This window comes from Nelumbo lutea, chromosome 5 (assembly GCF_056320005.1).
Source record: "Nelumbo lutea isolate HS-2025 chromosome 5, American lotus-T2T, whole genome shotgun sequence".
In the NCBI taxonomy this organism is placed as follows: Eukaryota; Viridiplantae; Streptophyta; class Magnoliopsida; order Proteales; family Nelumbonaceae; genus Nelumbo; species Nelumbo lutea.
This window is the reverse complement of record NC_142688.1, coordinates 66,948,065-66,964,877: the sequence shown is the minus strand read 5'-3', so window position 1 is coordinate 66,964,877 and position 16,813 is coordinate 66,948,065. Positions and strand designations below refer to the sequence as shown.

Genomic DNA, 16,813 nt, shown 5'->3' with positions numbered 1-16,813 from the left:
AGCAGACGGTTGTGGCCAAAAGCAGTGCTGAAGCCTAATATAGGGCCAAGGCTCACACTACCTGTGAATTAGTGTGGTTGAGAAATCTCCTACAAGAAATTGGGTTTCACATGGATAAACCTATGAGATTGTACTGTGACAACCAAGCTGCACTCCATATCTCATCCAATCTTGTCTTTCATGACAGAACAAAGCACATAGAGGTTGATTGCCACTTTGTGAGAGAGAAGGTTCTCGCTGGAGAGATAAATATAGAACATGTGGGCTCGAATGACCAGTGGACAGATTTGTTTACAAAAGCTCTAAGCTCAGGGAAAGTGAACTATCTATATAACAAGCTGGGATTATATGACATATATTCTCCGGCTTGAGGGGGAGTGTTAAAGTGTGCCAAATAGGGGTAGTTTAGTCTTCTTATCTTTGTTAAGTAGCTTGCTTATGTGGCAGTGTTATTAGAGTCTCTCTGCCCCACACTTAAGTAAGGGCATTTTTGTCTTTGTAAAGATTATTAGAGTTTAATATAGATTAAGGGGGTCGACTGTATGGGTAACCCATAAGATTTCGACAGACCCTTCTTCTTCTTCTTCTTCTCTTCTTCTTCTATTTCTGGTTTGGACTACTGTAGCACCAGTCGAAACATTGTTATTTCTCCTGTTTTTGGCCATTTCTTTAATAGAGATACATGAAATACAGGGTGCAATTTTGATGATGTTGGAAGGTCAAGCTTGTATGCCACAGACCCAATGCGTTCCAAAATCCAAAATGGGCCGAAGTACCTTGGGCTCAGTTTGTTCCACCTGTGGCCTGCTACTGAAACTTGCTTGTATGTTTGTAGTTTAAGGAAGACTTGCTCCCCAATCTGGTGCTGGACAGGCCTATGCTTTCTGTTCTAAGAGTTTGCCATCCATTGTTGGGCTCGACGGAGGTGAGATTTGAGATCTTGTAACACCCTATCCCGATGGAGGAGTTGGTCTTCCACTACTGCTACTGCTGTAGACCCTTTCTCATATGGAAGTCAGGGAGGTGGGTCTCGTCCATTTAGAGCTCGGAAGGGAGTCATTTCTGCTGCGCTGTGTGTTAGACAGTTTTGTATGCCCTTAGCTTCAATCAAAATTGATGTACTTTATGAGTTTATTGTAAATGAATAAATAAAAGTGCATATTTGATTCATGTTCCCTTGGTATGTTTCTATGTAATACCCTTAAACTGGACACTTATTGAGAATCGTGTTAGTTTAGAATGTTCACAGCCAGTGGGTCGGTCTGGGGAGACCTATCCTGACAAGGCTGACACTGTGGTGCCACCAAGTCGGTTGGGGTGGCTTGTCTCAGCTACCGAGGTGAGACCCTAGGCACATACAGTGTGGGATTAATTGAATCTTTGAATTGGACCAGATTTCCAGTATTGCCCTGGACCTTGGAGATTGATGGGCAAAACTGGAAAGTTACACCCAACCCCTAGACTCGATTATGATACTGCACTAGGTGTCGGATCGGACTGTCTTTGATGTACCAATCAGCGAGATCCTTAGCGAGGGTCAAAACCTGGGTATGTTGGGACAATCCGAGAATGCATCTGAGTGGGTGATCATAGTGACAGGATCAGCCCCTTTGTCGGACAAAGGTAATGATCGGGGATGCACTCTCACTGTTGGAAACCAAGACTGCCGGCAGCTGATTTCAACCGTTGAGATTTGTTTTGCAAAGTATATTTTATATGAGATATAAAAGTATATATATTATGGTTTCTAAAATGTTTGCAAAAAGGTTTTAATTCCCGGGATCCATATATGTAGAGAGTGCAACACTGTTCCTTGCCGCCGAGGGAGAGGTCCTCTCTTGTCGGGTAGTGTATGATCATTAAGGGCTGAGAGGTTAAGTGTAAGACCATTGAGGATAATACCTGATGGGCTAATCTTGCATCTGCCCACAGTCCCTGGTGTTACAAGGTGGCTTGGCCCAGGGACCACTTAGGGTAAGTGTTGGGCCCATAGAGCCTATTTGATGGGTTTCAGGGGGTGCACTGTCTTAACAGTGTATTCGACTAGGCCTTGTAACAAAGGCTGGGCCGAACCCATGTGGCTGATGTGTAGATCAATGCTTGGGTCCCACGCCATACTAGGAAGCCCAACTGGGCAGCAGTTAGGAAGGTTAAGTGAGCACATAAGCTTAATGGGCCTAAAACCCATTTCGAACTGGGCTATTTATTTAGTTAATTAAAGGGCAAATTCTGAGATAGATTAGCAGATAGGATAGGGTACCCTATCCACTCAAAGAGTCCAGATCTGAATCACATTCAGATCTGGAAACCTCCTAATGGGATTAGGATAAAGCTAATCTAATCTGCAGATAAGATAAGGGTTTATTCTTATCACAAGAAGAGAAGGCTGATCCAAATATGATTTGGATAAGCACCTCCTAATGGGATTAGGAGCTGATCTTTTCAAGTTAACAAAAAGGAGGGGGCGGCAGCCTTTAGGAGATATACATCAGATCCTCTTTAGTGCTGAAATCAAGAAGAGAGAATTCTGCACCCTGCGAATACTCTCTTGCCGCCTCCCTGTTCTTGCCGCCCTGTTTGCCAGTTCGATCTCCAGTTGTGGGAGAAGTCAAGATTGGATCTTGACATCAGTTCTTTGAGAAAAAAGGAAGCTGTGCTCACGTACCATTCTACTGATTCTTGGAAAGGGCAGAGTTCTTGGGGAAGAACACTGCTGATTCTGCTCCATCCTGCACTGCGCCATCTTCTGTGGGAGCAATCTTTGGATCCTTCCTTGGGCGTGAACACCTTCGTTGGGAGATATTATTTCTCCGTATCAGGTATAATTCTGTCCTATTCCTTTTGGTTCAGATCTGGTTCAGTTTAAGGTTCATGAATGATCATTGAAAATATGATTTTCTAAATAGGGAATGTGATTCCCAATTGAAAGGAGAGAAAAATTTTTGAAATTCGCCCCCTTATTCCGCAATCTTTGTGCGTCTATGGGATGGATCTCTCATCCCTTCAGTGGTATCAGAGCCAGGTTCAAATTTTGAACCATTCTGTTTTAGATCTGAACCTACGCAATTAGGGAGAAGGCGTTCTACCCAATTTACGCATATATGGTTTTTTGGGAATTTTGTTCCCAAAACAGATGGGCAAATAATATGAAATTAATTTTAAATAAATCTGATTATTATTTAGAATTGTTCTTTATAATTTTCTTGATTTATAGGCTGTTCGTACAAGAGGAGATCGAATTCTTGGTTTGCGCAGGGAACCTGTGATTTTGCAGTTCTTGAATTATTTTTGGGTCTATAAATATATTTTTTTTTTATTTTCTAGACTTAATGTATAGGTATTCGATCTGATGTAATTATTGATAGCAATAGGATTTCCATTTATTTTTTATTTTGGATCGAAGATGGTGGCGCAGAAAAGGAGATTTCGCAGAGAAGGAGATTCATAGATGGGAGAAACGCTATCTGCGATTTGCAGTTTGTGAAACTGCATTCTGTGATCTAACCTCTGTTTTTCAGGATGGATTGTGCGAACCGCCCTGATTGACTGATTATTGTTTTTCCTTTTATCAGTATTTAATTTCAGATTAATTTCTTGAATTAAGGATTTAATTAAAAATCAAACCCTAGACCCATTCGAACCGAGATTGGTTCAAACTGTTTGGACCAATTCTAGGGTTTAATCAAGGCTGAAAGTCAGCCCTAATTTCCCACTAATGGGCCTAAGGATTGATATTTAATTAAATGGTTAACTCGGCCCAGCTTGTAAAGGCCCAGTTTTAAATAGTTAAAACTGCAAAAGCCCATTTTAAAGGATAAAGCTATATGGGCCGAACTGGGTAACCCTAATTCAGCCCATATACCTAGATAATATTAATGGTTAATATTATGGAATTTTAACGGGCTTCCAATGGGCCTTACAGATAATTAATTGATTGAATCAATTTATCCCTGCATGAGATGTATGGATGTGTGATGTGCTGTGTACATGGGCCATAAGTACTTGGCCCATGCTCATTCGACAGTGGCTCGTGCGCACACCATCGCTGAATGCATATCATTGCCATGGTGTCCCTTTTGGTCATTGGATGACTTCCCTCAGTGGTGGGCCCCACACCTCAACAAGAGGTTATGTGCAGAACCCTAGCCGATTCAAGGTCCACCGAAATCTGGCTTTATGAAAGTCAGTGGGAGCCACTTTGGTTTGACCTAAATCAAACTAGGGCATAATTTTGTTCCCTCTAGCTAATATGAGTGCATGTGATAGGAAGATTCATATGATGAACTCTCTAAAGGCCTTCCATCATTAGCATGAGGATGGGTCCTTCAGTAATGAGGAAACGCACCAGAAAATGGGCTATCCATTTGATGCTGGGCTTGTCTGAGTGTTTCATAAGATGACAGGGGCGTCATAGACCGATGTGGGAGGGGCTTCACCAGAAAATGGGAACTCTCTCACGGTACCTTGGCGTTCACGAATATGATGGGTAAGCACTCACTAGACAGAAAGGTTTATCTAAAAATGGCTCTGAACCTTGTCTGATAGAGGCCAAAGGGAAAACTCATATGATGAGTGGATATGATCTTTCACAGAAAGGTGGTGGGGTTATGCAGCTGAAACAGTTGGCTCCATGCACCCTATGTGATTTCCCACATTTCCAGGTAGTCTCCGTCACTGAGATAGTAGGGAAATCTCAGAGACGAATAAATGGAAATGGATCGTAGATTAAAATCCATATCTATGAAATGAACATGAATCAAATTAGGTTGTGGATCGATGTTTGCTCTTTTATCAGAAAATGGCAAACGGATCTTTTGCAAAACTGCTTGATGACAACAAGTTGAAGGGCCCAAACTATGCTGACTGGTACAGGAACCTTATGCTGGTCCTAGCTTCTGAAAAGCTGGACAAAGTGGCAAAGAATCTTGCCCCGGAGCGTCCGGGTGATAGGGCTTCTGAGGCCCGAAGGAGAGACTATCAAGTATGGGAGGAGAAAAACTCCCTTGCCCGGTGTTACATCATTGTCTCCTTGGACAACCCGATACAAAGGCAGTTCGATCAGATTGAACTTGCCAAAGACATATTGGACAGTCTTAGGACAATGTATGAAGAGCAGAATCGTTCTACTCGACAAAAGGTCTTGAAATAGTTCATGACCGAACAAATGTCCAATGGTCAACAAGTTCACGACCATTGTCTTCGGATGATGGGATACATCAACGAACTGGAGGCTCTTCGGTTCGGGCTGGACCTTGCAACCCGGATAGATGCTATCCTTAACTCTTTGCCTCCTTCCTTTAATCCGTTCATCATGAACTATAACATGAACAAGCTGAATGTCAGCTTACAAGAGCTCAGCAATATGTTGCAATGAGCTGAAGAACTGATTAGAAAGGATGAGCCTGTAGCCATGCTTGTTGAAACTGGCAAAACAGGCAAGAGAAAGCGGAAGGCAAAGAAACCTCAGAAGAAAGCCACTAAGAGCAAGAAGCAGAAGAAAGACAAAGCATCGGATGCCTGTCACTTCTGCAAGAAGACCGGCCACTGGAAAAGGAACTATCCTGCCTACCTGGAATCCAAGAAAGGTAACTTTGGAACTGGTGTTATAGAAACCAATTTGTTGGTAGTTTCTGCGCCCTGGTGTATTGACTCCGGGGCTTCAACTCATGCTTGTAACTCACTGCAGGGGTTCAAGGTAAGCAGAAGGCCGAGTGAAGGAGAAGTCACACTCTACTTGGGGACTACTGCAACTATTGCAGCCGCGGCCATAGGAACCGTGGAGTTAATTTTTAGAGAAGGAACAATTGTACTGAAAGACTGTTTTTATGTTCAAAATTTAAGGAGAAATTTGATTTCTGTCTCAAAACTGTGTGCATATGGTTATTCTGTCTTCTTTAGTAATACGATTACTATTAAAAGAAACAACAGATTCATCGCATACGTGGAACTAGAGAACGGTATCTATGTTCTACATCCTTCTCTAGAAACTAACATAACCGAAACTACGTCGGCTGAAATCCCCAAGAAGAGAGCACGTGATACAGTTAATTCCACGTGTCTGTGGCATTATCGACTTGGCCACATCGGTGTTGATCGAATCACAAGGTTGGTAAAGGATGGTCCTTTGGATTTTTTAACTGTAGAAGATCTTCCCACTTGTGAGCTTTGCCTACAAGACAAGATGACGAAACGGCCATTTAACGGTAAGCCTGAAAGATGTATAGGCACACTTGACCTAATAAATACTGATGTATGTGGTCCCCTGAGTGTTAGGACACGAAATCAACATGTGTATTTCATCACCTTCACAGATGAATTTTCACGATACGGTTACGTGTACCTAATGAGACAGAAGTCTGAATCCTTTGAAAAGTTCAAAGAGTTTAGACAAGAGGTCGAGAAACAGTTAGGGAGAGAAATTAAGGCCCTTCGATCAGATCGAGGTGGTGAGTATCTCTCTGACGAATTCAGGGACTATTTAAAGGACAATGGGATATTATCACAATTAGCTCCTCCTGCTACACCACAACTTAACGGTGTTTCGGAGAGGAAGAATAGGACCTTATTGGATATGGTCCGGTCGCTTCTCATACACTCAGAGTTACCCACATCCTTTGGGGTTACGCATTAGAGACTGCGATTTATGTGCTGAATCGGGTTCCAACCAAATCGGTTCCGAATACTCCATATGAACTTTGGACCGGAAAGAAACCAAGTGTCAGACACTTGAAGATTTGGGGTTGTCTAGCACACGTTAAAAGAACGAGTGCAGACAAGTTGGAATCCAAGACCAGCTGTTGCCTATTTGTTGGCTACCTAAAAGGCTCTGTAGGTTACCTATTCTATGACCCAAGTGAGCAGAAAGTGTTCTGCAGTCGTAATGCGCAATTCTTGGAAACCGACTATATCCTGGACACCCATCGTCAGGAAGTTGTTTTTGATGAAGAGAGCTCAGGAGCAGTGGGAGATGTCCCACAAGTTCCAGGTAGTGATCAACTTACAAGATCCACTCGGGTATCCAGGCCACCAGTCCGTTATGGTTATGACCAAGATAATTACCTAGTGGAAACCTTGACTACTGAGGAGGATCCCGTGACTTACACGGAAGCTATGTTGGACATAGATTCCCAGAAGTGGGTGGAGGCCATGAGAGCAGAGATGGACTCAATGGAGACCAATGGAGTCTGGACTCTAGTAGATCCGCCCTCCGGGGTAAAAGCAATCGGTTGCAAATGGATTTACAAGAGGAAGAAGGGCCCCGATGGTAAGGTTGAGACCTTCAAGGCTCGTCTGGTGGCGAAAGGGTACACTCAGAAAGAGGGCATCGATTATGAGGAAACCTTTTCGCCTATGGCCATGCTTAAATCCATTAGGATCCTGCTAGCTGTAGCAGCATACCATGATTATGAGATTTGGCAAATGGATGTCAAAACTGCATTCCTGAATGGAGATCTTATTGAAGATATCTATATGCAGCAGCCGCAAGGCTTCATAGCTGCGGGTCAGGAAAACATGGTATGTAAACTTAATAGATCCATTTATGGACTTAAGCAAGCTTCTAAAAGTTGGAACATCCATTTTGACTCTGCTGTCAAATCGTTTGACTTCGAGCTGAATCTGGATGAACCCTGTGTCTACAGGAAGTACAGTGGAGATAAAGTTACTTTTTTGGTTCTATATGTAGATGACATTCAATCATTGGGAATGATGTAGGTATGTTAACTACGGTGAAAGTATGGTTATCACAACAATTCTCCATGAAAGATCTTGGAGAAGCCTCCTATATACTAGGTCTTCGATTCTATAGAAATAGATCGAAGCGGATAATTAGATTATCCCAATCTGCCTACATTGACAAAATAGTCAAAAGATACAGCATGGAAAACTCCAAGAAACGAAATGTTACTTTCAGGCACGGAGTCATTCTCTCCAAGAAGATGTCTCCCAAGACTTCTGAGGAGATTGATGGCATGAAGGACGTTCCTTATGCCTCTGCCGTAGGGAGTATCATGTATGCCATGCTGTGCACTCGTCCTGACATAGCTCAGGCAGTGAGTGTAGTAAGCAGATTTTAGGCCAACCCAAGGCAGGAGCATTGGACTGCTGTGAAAAACATACTTAAGTACCTTCGAAGGACAAAAGAGTTTTATCTAGTATTTGACGGTAGCTCACTACAGATCCAAGGGTATACAGATGCTGATTTCTAGTCAGACCCAGATGATAGAAAGTCTACATCTGGATATATTTTCACGATAGGATCGTGTTGTTTCCTGAGTGTCAGCAAACGGGGGTCCTAAGTTGCAAATTAAAAGTCTACAACCCAAGCCGAGCGCATTGCCGTAAGTGAAGTTGCCTTATGAATGAAGGTGTTCATTAATGAATTTGGAATTCAGCACATCACCCATTCCATTGTTGTATGACAACATTGGACCTACGGGAGGATGATAGTAAGAGATAGCGTTAGCGGAAAATGTAGCAGACCCATTGACAAAGCCACTATCACAGAAAGTGTTTGAGAAACACGTGGAAAGCATGAGACTCTGGCTAGTACCTGATTGGACCTTAGGGCAATTGGGAGGTGTTAGACAGTTTTGTATGCCCTTAGCTTCAATCAAAATTGATGTACTTTATGAGTTTATTGTAAATGAATAAAAGTGCATATTTGATTCATGTTCCCTTGGTATGTTTCTGTGTAATACCCTTAAACTAGACATTTATTGAGACTCGTGTTAGTTTAGAATGTTCACAGCCAGTGGGTTGGTCTGGGGAGACCTATCCGGACAAGGCTGACACTGTGGTGCCACCAAGTCGGTTGGGGTGGCTTGTCTCAGCTACCGGGGTGAGACCCTAGGCACATACAGTGTGGGATTAATTGAATATTTGAACTGAACCAGATTTCCAGTATTGCCCTGGACCTTGGAGATTGATGGGCAAAACTGAAAAGTTACACCCGACCCCTAGACTCGATTATGATATTGCACTAGGTGTCGGACCGGGCTGTCTTTGATGTACCAATCAGTGAGATCCTTAGCGGGGGTCAAAACCTGGGTATGTTGGGACAATCCGAGAATTCATCTGAGTGGGTGATCATAGTGACAGGATCAGCCCCTTTGTCGGACAAAGGTAATGATCGGGGATGCACTCTCACTGTTGGAAACCAAGACTGCCGGTAGCCGATTTCAACCGTTGAGATTTGTTTTGCAAAGTATATTTTATATGAGATATAAAAGTATATATATTATGGTTTCTGAAATGTTTGCAAAAAGGCTTTAATTCCCGTGATCCATATAAGTAGAGAGTGCAACACTGTTCCTTGCAGCCGTGGGAGAGGTCCTCTCTTGTCGGGCAGTATATGATCATTAAGGGCTGAGAGGTTAAGTGTAAGACCATTGAGGATAATACCTGATGGGCTAATTTTGCATCTGCCCACAGTTCCTGGGTGTTACAAGGTGGTTTGGCCCAGGGACCACTTAGGGTAAGTGTTGGGCCCATAGAGCCCATTCGATGGGTTTCAGGGGGTGCACTGTCTTTAACAGTGTATTCGCCCATGCCTTGTAACAAAGGCTGGGCCGAACCAATGTGGCTGATGTGTAGATCAATGCTTGGGTCCCACGCCATACATGGAAGCCCAACTGGGCAGCAGTTAGGAAGGTTAAGTGAGCACATAAGTTTAATGGGCCTAAAGCCCATTTTGAACTGGGCTATTTATTTATTTAATTAAAGGGGCGAATTCTGAGATGGATTAGCAGATAGGATAGGGTCTTAATCCTATCCACTTAGAGAGTCCAGATCTGAATGTGATTCAGATCTAGAAACCTCCTAATGGGATTAGGCTAAAGGTAATCTAATCTGCAGATATGGTATGGGTTTATTTTTATCACTAGAAGAGAAGGCTGATCCAAATATGATTTGGATAAGCAGCTCCTAATGGGATTAGAAGCTGATCTTTTAAGTTAACAAAAGGAGGGGGCGGCAGCTTTTAGGAGATATACATCAGATCCTCTTTAGTGCTGAAATCAAGAAGAGAGAATTCTGCACCCTACGAATACTCTCTTGCTACCTCCCTGTTCTTGCCGCCCTGTTTGCCAGTTCGATCTCCAGTTGTGGGAGAAGTCAAGATTGGATCTTGACATCAGTTCTTTGAGAAAGGATTGGAAAGGGAAGCTGTGCTCACGTACTATTCTACTGATTCTTGCGAAGGACAGAGTTCTTGGGGAAGAACATTGCTGATTCAGCTCCATCCTGCACTGCGCCATCTTCAGTGGGAGCAGTCTTTGGATCATTCCTTGGGTGTGAACACCTTCATTGGGAGATATTACTCTCCGTATCAGGTATAATTCTCTCCTATTCCTTTTGGTTGAGATCTGGTTCAATTTACGGTTCAAGAATGATCTTTGAAAATATGATTTTCTAAATAGGGAATGTGATTCCCAATTGAAGGGAGAGAAAAATTTTTGAAATTCGCCCCCTTATTCCGCAATCTTTGGGCGTCCATGGGATGGATCTCTCATCCCTTCACCGTGATACGTGGTATTGTACCACCATTCCACCCAATGGAGCCACTTGAGCCATTAACGTGGCCTTTCCCCTGCATAGCACCTTAGATAGGTTTCCAAACTCCGGTTGACCACCTCAGTTTGCCAATCTGTTTGAGGATGGTAGCTAGTAGATTTGAAGAGTTTCACTCCCTGTAGTCGAAAAATTGGGTCGCGATCTGAGACAATAGAGTTAGGGGTACCATGCAATCGTGCCACCTCCTTAGTAAAAATTTCAGCCACTATTGAAGCTCTATAGGGGTGGGAAAGAGGGAGAAAATGTCAGTATTTGGTGAATCTGTCAACAACTACAAGAATGACGGAGCCATAGGAAAGGGGAAATCCCGTTATGAAGTCCATGGATATATCCGCCCACACTTGTGTAGGAATTCGGAGTGGTTGTAGCAGACCTGCTGGAGACTGGGTATTGGCCTTATTTATCTAGCAAATGACGCATTCGACTATGAATTTTTGGACCGAATTCCGCATGCCTTTCCATTGGAATTGGGTGGCTAGTCTCTTGTAAGTGTGCAAAATCCCTGACTGTCCTACTGGTGATGAGTGGAACACTTCAAGAAGCTACTGAATATGGGCTGAATCCTATGGTATCACCATTCGACGTTTATACAATAGCAAGTTATTCTCCACTGTGTACCCTGGGTGGCTAGTAGGGTCCTCTTGGACCTATGAATGCAGCTTGTTCAGTTGTGGGTGTCTTTCAGCTTGTTCAGTAATGGAAATAGATGTGGTTGGCATGACAGCGCATCTGCCACCTTGTTAGTGTGCCCTGCCTTGTAGCCAAGTAATTTGGCTATCCATCGCTGCTGTTCCGGGGATAATACAGGCTGCTCCAATAGGAATTTCAGGCTATGGTGGTTTGTTCGTATAATGAACCTCCTCCCTAGAAGGTAAGGTCGCCACCTCTGAACTACGAGAATAATTGCTATGAATTCTCGTTTGTATATTGACTTGTCCCATTTTTGTGCTGTTAATGCTTTGCTGAAAAGGGCTAGTGGCCTTTCTTCTTGCATGAGGACCACACCTACTCCTTGGGTTGACGCATCACATTCAATGATGAAGTCCTTTGAGAAGACTGGAAGTGCGAGCATCGGTGGGGACGAGACAGTTGTTTTGAGCATCTCGATGGCTTGTTGGGCCTCCCTAGTCCAGTAGAAACCATTCTTCTTAAGTAAACTTGTCAAGGGGGAGCAATCAGTCCATACCCTCTGATGAATTGCCGGTAGTACCCTATTAGACCCAAGAAGCCCCTTAACTTCTTAAAATTTTGTGGTCGGGCCAATTTATCATGCTTGAGATCTTTTCCGGGTATGCTGCTACAATGCCGTTTTCGATTACGTGCCCTAAGTAGTGTACTTGAGTCTCTCCAAATGCGCACTTTGACTCCTTTGCAAAGAGTTTATGAGTCCTTAGTAGTTCCAAGGTGATTTGTAGATGTACTAGGTGTTCGTCCCATGTAGCGCTTTATACAAGTATATCATAAAAAAAATGAGTATAAATTTGTGCAAATGGGGTTGAAATATGTCATTCATAAGTGCTTGGAGCATAGCTGGCGCATTGGTCAACCCAAATGTCATGACCAAAAACTCATAATGCCCCTTGTGTGTACGAAAGGCGGTCTTGTGGATGTCCCCCTCATGGACCCGAATTTGATGATATCCCGATCTTAGGTCTAGTTTAGAGAATATTGTGGCCCGGCCGAGTTCATCAATTGTCGCTATGGGGAATCGATCCTTCACAGTGATGTTGTTCAAGGCCCTATAGTCTATACAAAACTGCCATGTCCCATCCTTCCTTTTTACAAGTAATACCGGCGAGGAGAATGGGCAATGGCTGGGTTGTATAATTTTTCTATCAAGCATATCTTGCACTTGTCTCAATCTCTAGTTTCTGAAAATAGGGGTAACGATAGGGCCTTACATTTGTGGGTGCCGTTCCGGGCAGCAATGGAATGCAATGATCATGGGCACGTCTTAGTGGTAGTTCCTTAGGCTATTGGAAGATCACTGAAAACTTCTGAAGTAACTATTGTAGTTGTATGTGGGCGTCTTTGGAGACCTTGTTCTCCTTCCATGTTGTTGACCTTGTTCTCCATCGCAGACAACCTTGTGCTCGGCATCTTGGCTCTGATACCAACTTGTTAGGTAACTGCCTAACTTAGGGACTTTTCGAGGAACCTACCACCTAACAAGAGAGAGAGAAGAGAGAGAGAGAGAAAGAGAGAGGGAGAGAGAGAGAGTGAATTCCCAAAATCAAATATACCTCCTCTCCTGGCTTCCTTTCCTTATTTATAACACTTCCGTTACAATTCTGTTATATCAGCCTCTCCACTTGTCTAGTTTGTTATTTAGTTTGTTCTAGTGATTGGCTGTCAATTACATTACTTAAAGGCTGACACGGCCTTTTCTTGTACACTTGTCCCTCTATTCCCTTTATTTGTGTCTTAACAGAAAAGAACAAGAGGAGACAAGAGAAGAAGAGAGGATGAGAATAAGAAAGCAACAGACCTGTGCAGTGGAGATTTTTAACTTGTCAAGTACCTATTAAGTGGCTGGATATGTATGGTAAGTGTGATGGCAAGGCTTGGTAAGGTGGTCTCCTTGAATGATGGAGAAGGGTTAAGGCCAAAGTTTGTAATGGAAATAATGGATGGTGTCCTTCTCCTGGAGGGTCTCAGCGGAATTGAGTAACAGGGGTGAATGAAGAGCATGCCTCCTGGTTGTACTTTATCACCTCCTTTTAACGTGGAGATCCTGAGACTTGGGGGAAGGATCCAAAAAGGGTTTCATTTCTATTAGGAAAGGGAATCCTTGTCTTTATGTCGGTTATCAAGGGAACGCCATTGGTGTGTTCGACGAGACCCTCTAAGGACAAAGTTCCATTTTCCTTGAGGATTGTCGTCTAGCACGTGCAAATTACAAACCGTCATGGTTTTATTCATGGCCACATTGCAAAGGTGAGGTTTGGGTTTGACTGGTGTGTTTGATTGTGTGCTTGATTGCCCTCGAGGCGCTGCGTCACAGCTTCCTTAAGCCTTAGGTTTAGGGTGACTTTCAGGCTCATCGCAGGTTTGAGGTAGCTTGTTGAGCTCATCACAAGATCGAGATGGCCATTTGGGCTCATAGTAGGTTTTAAAATGGCTTCATGTGACGTTATGTATGCATACATAGTCCTATTTTGACACCTGTAGTGTGGTTGGGTTGATGGGGATTTATATGTACTTACATATGGATTACCAATTAATGTTTAATTACCTTGTTAACCCTGTTTTGTAAAAACCAAGTCTAGAGTGTCCTTTAATTGAACAGGAGAAATGTCTAAACTACTCTACTGCCCATAGGACCAAACTAACTAAACACTGCAACTCTCCCCCCTATGCTGGAGTATGTATACTATATAGACCCAACTTGCTAGTAATGTAGTCAATTTGAGGTTGATATAGGGCTTTAGTGAACAAGTATGATAGTTGATTTTCTGATCTAACAAAAGTGATCTCTACAGTAACACTTTCAATCATCTCACCAACAAAATGATAGTCCACCTTAAAATGCTTTGTCCTCTCATGAAACACTAGGCTTGATGCAACATGTATAGTTGTTTGATTGTTACAATGTAAGAAGCATGCCAGTCTCACTGTAACTCCCATCTCCTATTGCAAACTCTTATGCTACATTAATTCTCTTGTTGCATGACTCATTGCATGGTATTCAGCTTCTGCACTAGACTTGGCTACAATGCCCTGCTTCTTACTCTTCCATGTAACCAAGTTCCCACCTAGGAAAGTACAGTGCCTGGTTGTTGATCTTCAATCTTTAGGTGAACCTACCCAACTTGCATTAATGAAGCCAGATATTGATAAGTGTCCATGATTCTTAATACCATTCCTAAGCTCGGGAACCATTTTAGATATTGAAGGATCCTAAATACTGCATCAAGGTGAGGCACTCTAAGTTCGCATGTGCTTTCTTTGCAAAAACAAAGGTGAAACTATTTTTCACATTTTCTTATCCTGTGCTTTGTATTTGGGGACATCATTGTTCTCTTTGAGTGCAGGTGAACTCCTCAGGATGCAGTAGGGCCCTTTGATCCAAACTTCTTGAGACAATCAAAGGCTAGAGGAAGGTTGATGTGGAAAGCTGTGAGAGTTGCATTGATTTGGATTATTTGGGAAGAAAGAATTAGAAGGATATTCAATGAAAAGAGTAGGACAGAATTGGAAATCCTTGAAAGAGTATAAATAAAAGTAGTACATTGGGTGAAGTCCATGGAGGACTTTAAATCTTTCTCACTAAACGATATTCTGAGAAAGTGGAAGGGAGTGGCTTTGTCAGCTCAAAACAAGGAATGGGGAGAACCAGCAGCCAACTGTGTAAAACTTAATTTTGATGGAAGGTATGGTACACATAGGCAATCGGGCAATAACTGGAATGGGAGGGGTCTTTTGAGACTCAGAAGGAAGGTTTTTGCATTATATTCAGGACCTGTAGCCAATGGTGATGCATTGACAGAAGAATTTTCTAGTCTACTTCAGGGTCTAATATTCACTAAGCAGTTTGGGTTTCTTAACTTGGAGGTGGTAGGGGATTCACAAGTAGTTATTTAATGGACAAGGAATAGTACCCATATCCCATGGTTTGACAGGCATATAATCTGTGAAATAGAATCCTTAGAAAGGGAGATGATTGTTACTTTTAGATGGGTAAGAAGAATAACAATTGGGATGGTGGACACATTGGCTAAAAATCTGAAGTCTTTTCTGTGGAGAATTCCCCCCCTTTGATGTAATTCTTTCAATGTGAAGTTTAATAAAATTTATCAAAAAAAAATATGATGAGGCACTCTAGGTGAGTCCATGGACTGATTCATAAAACCAACAACAAAGGATATATTAGGATGTGTGATAGTTGATTAGGTAAATTTGAGCAGACAGCTACGTAGAGAAGACCTTTGAATATTGAAGCAAAGCAGTTCTCTTTGAAAGCTTCAGTGTGAATGGGAAAACAGATTGAAGATTAGGGAGATGAAGACAGTGATGGTGCTTCTGGTAGGGGAAGAGGTTCTTGGCTTAAGGCATTTGTTGAGGAAGCAACTCAGATGAATTGGAATCTGCTGTATAAGGGGGTCAAAAGAGGAAGGTGGTAGGAGGTATGTAGCAGAAAGAAGAAAGAACACTTGGAATATTTTAGACAAGAAAAGTGGTTTGTTTCTCTGAAAAACTGGTGGCTTGTTAGAAAGAAGTTTCAGGTGTTCTGAAAGATTTCATCCTCTTTGTGGAAGACAAGATACTAGGAGACCTGTAGAGAAAACACAAGAGAGTGGTTAAGAACTTGCAGATAAGGAGCAGGTGTAGTGCAAGGAGGCTGTACGGTTGTTGAATATGGGATAGGCTGCAAGTGATAGTAGAATAGTTTTCAATGCTTCTAAGGAAGATTGCAAAAACAAACTAATAGTAGCTACTAAAGAAACACCGAGAGATTGGAGGAGAGTTTCCAAGGATTTATTAAGGTCTTAAGTTGAATTGTACTATTATGACTTGATTTAGCCTCACCTGATTGAAACCCAATCTATTATCCACACCTTTTTTCTGTTTCTAAATAAGTAATCTCAATGGTATGCCTGGTTATTGCAAATTCAAGTTCCATTAGAGTCTGAAATAGAAACTGAGTGATGTCTGTTTTGGTATTTTTCCTGGTTTTCTTTGAGATCTATGTATGAAGTTACTGTATCAGTGAAAAATATAGATGAAATCAGTTTCTCTACATAAATAAGTTCCATTCCAAGGATGCATTTATCACAAATATTTGCGGTTGAGGATTCAAATTTTGGATTTAGACCAGGCTTTGTCTCAAAATCAAAATCTTGGGTGGAATATGGGGAATGCCTAAAAATTTAAAGGAAAATTTATTGCTCATGAAAGAATATTTTATATTATCTCTTCCTATTTTCTATAGTTCTCCATTCAATTTGTTCTATATTACCTTTCCTTTTTTCAACTGAAACAGTAGGTTTCTATAGATTTCATTTTGGCTACCAACAAAATTGGAATTAATTAAACTTTTCTTTGAAATTCTAATCCTTGTTTGGCATTAGTTATATATACCCTGCTTTGCCATTCCGCTCAATCAAAGTCCATATTTTCTTCTAAATTACTATCTTTCAATTTTCTATAACCCACATTCTTTACAGCCTCCTCTTAGCGCTTTTAAAATCCCTAAAATCATTCCCTCAAAAAAAAATCCCCAAAATCCATCAAGTCACTC

At 42.1% G+C, this 16,813-nt stretch overlaps 1 protein-coding gene across 1 annotated transcript in view; it reads left to right on the top strand.

The window, feature by feature from the left end:
* Positions 1-16,813, top strand: part of LOC148852770 (S-sulfo-L-cysteine synthase (O-acetyl-L-serine-dependent), chloroplastic-like) — a 100,513-nt gene that overhangs the window by 82,302 nt on the left and 1,398 nt on the right. The gene's annotated exons all lie outside the window — the stretch shown is intronic.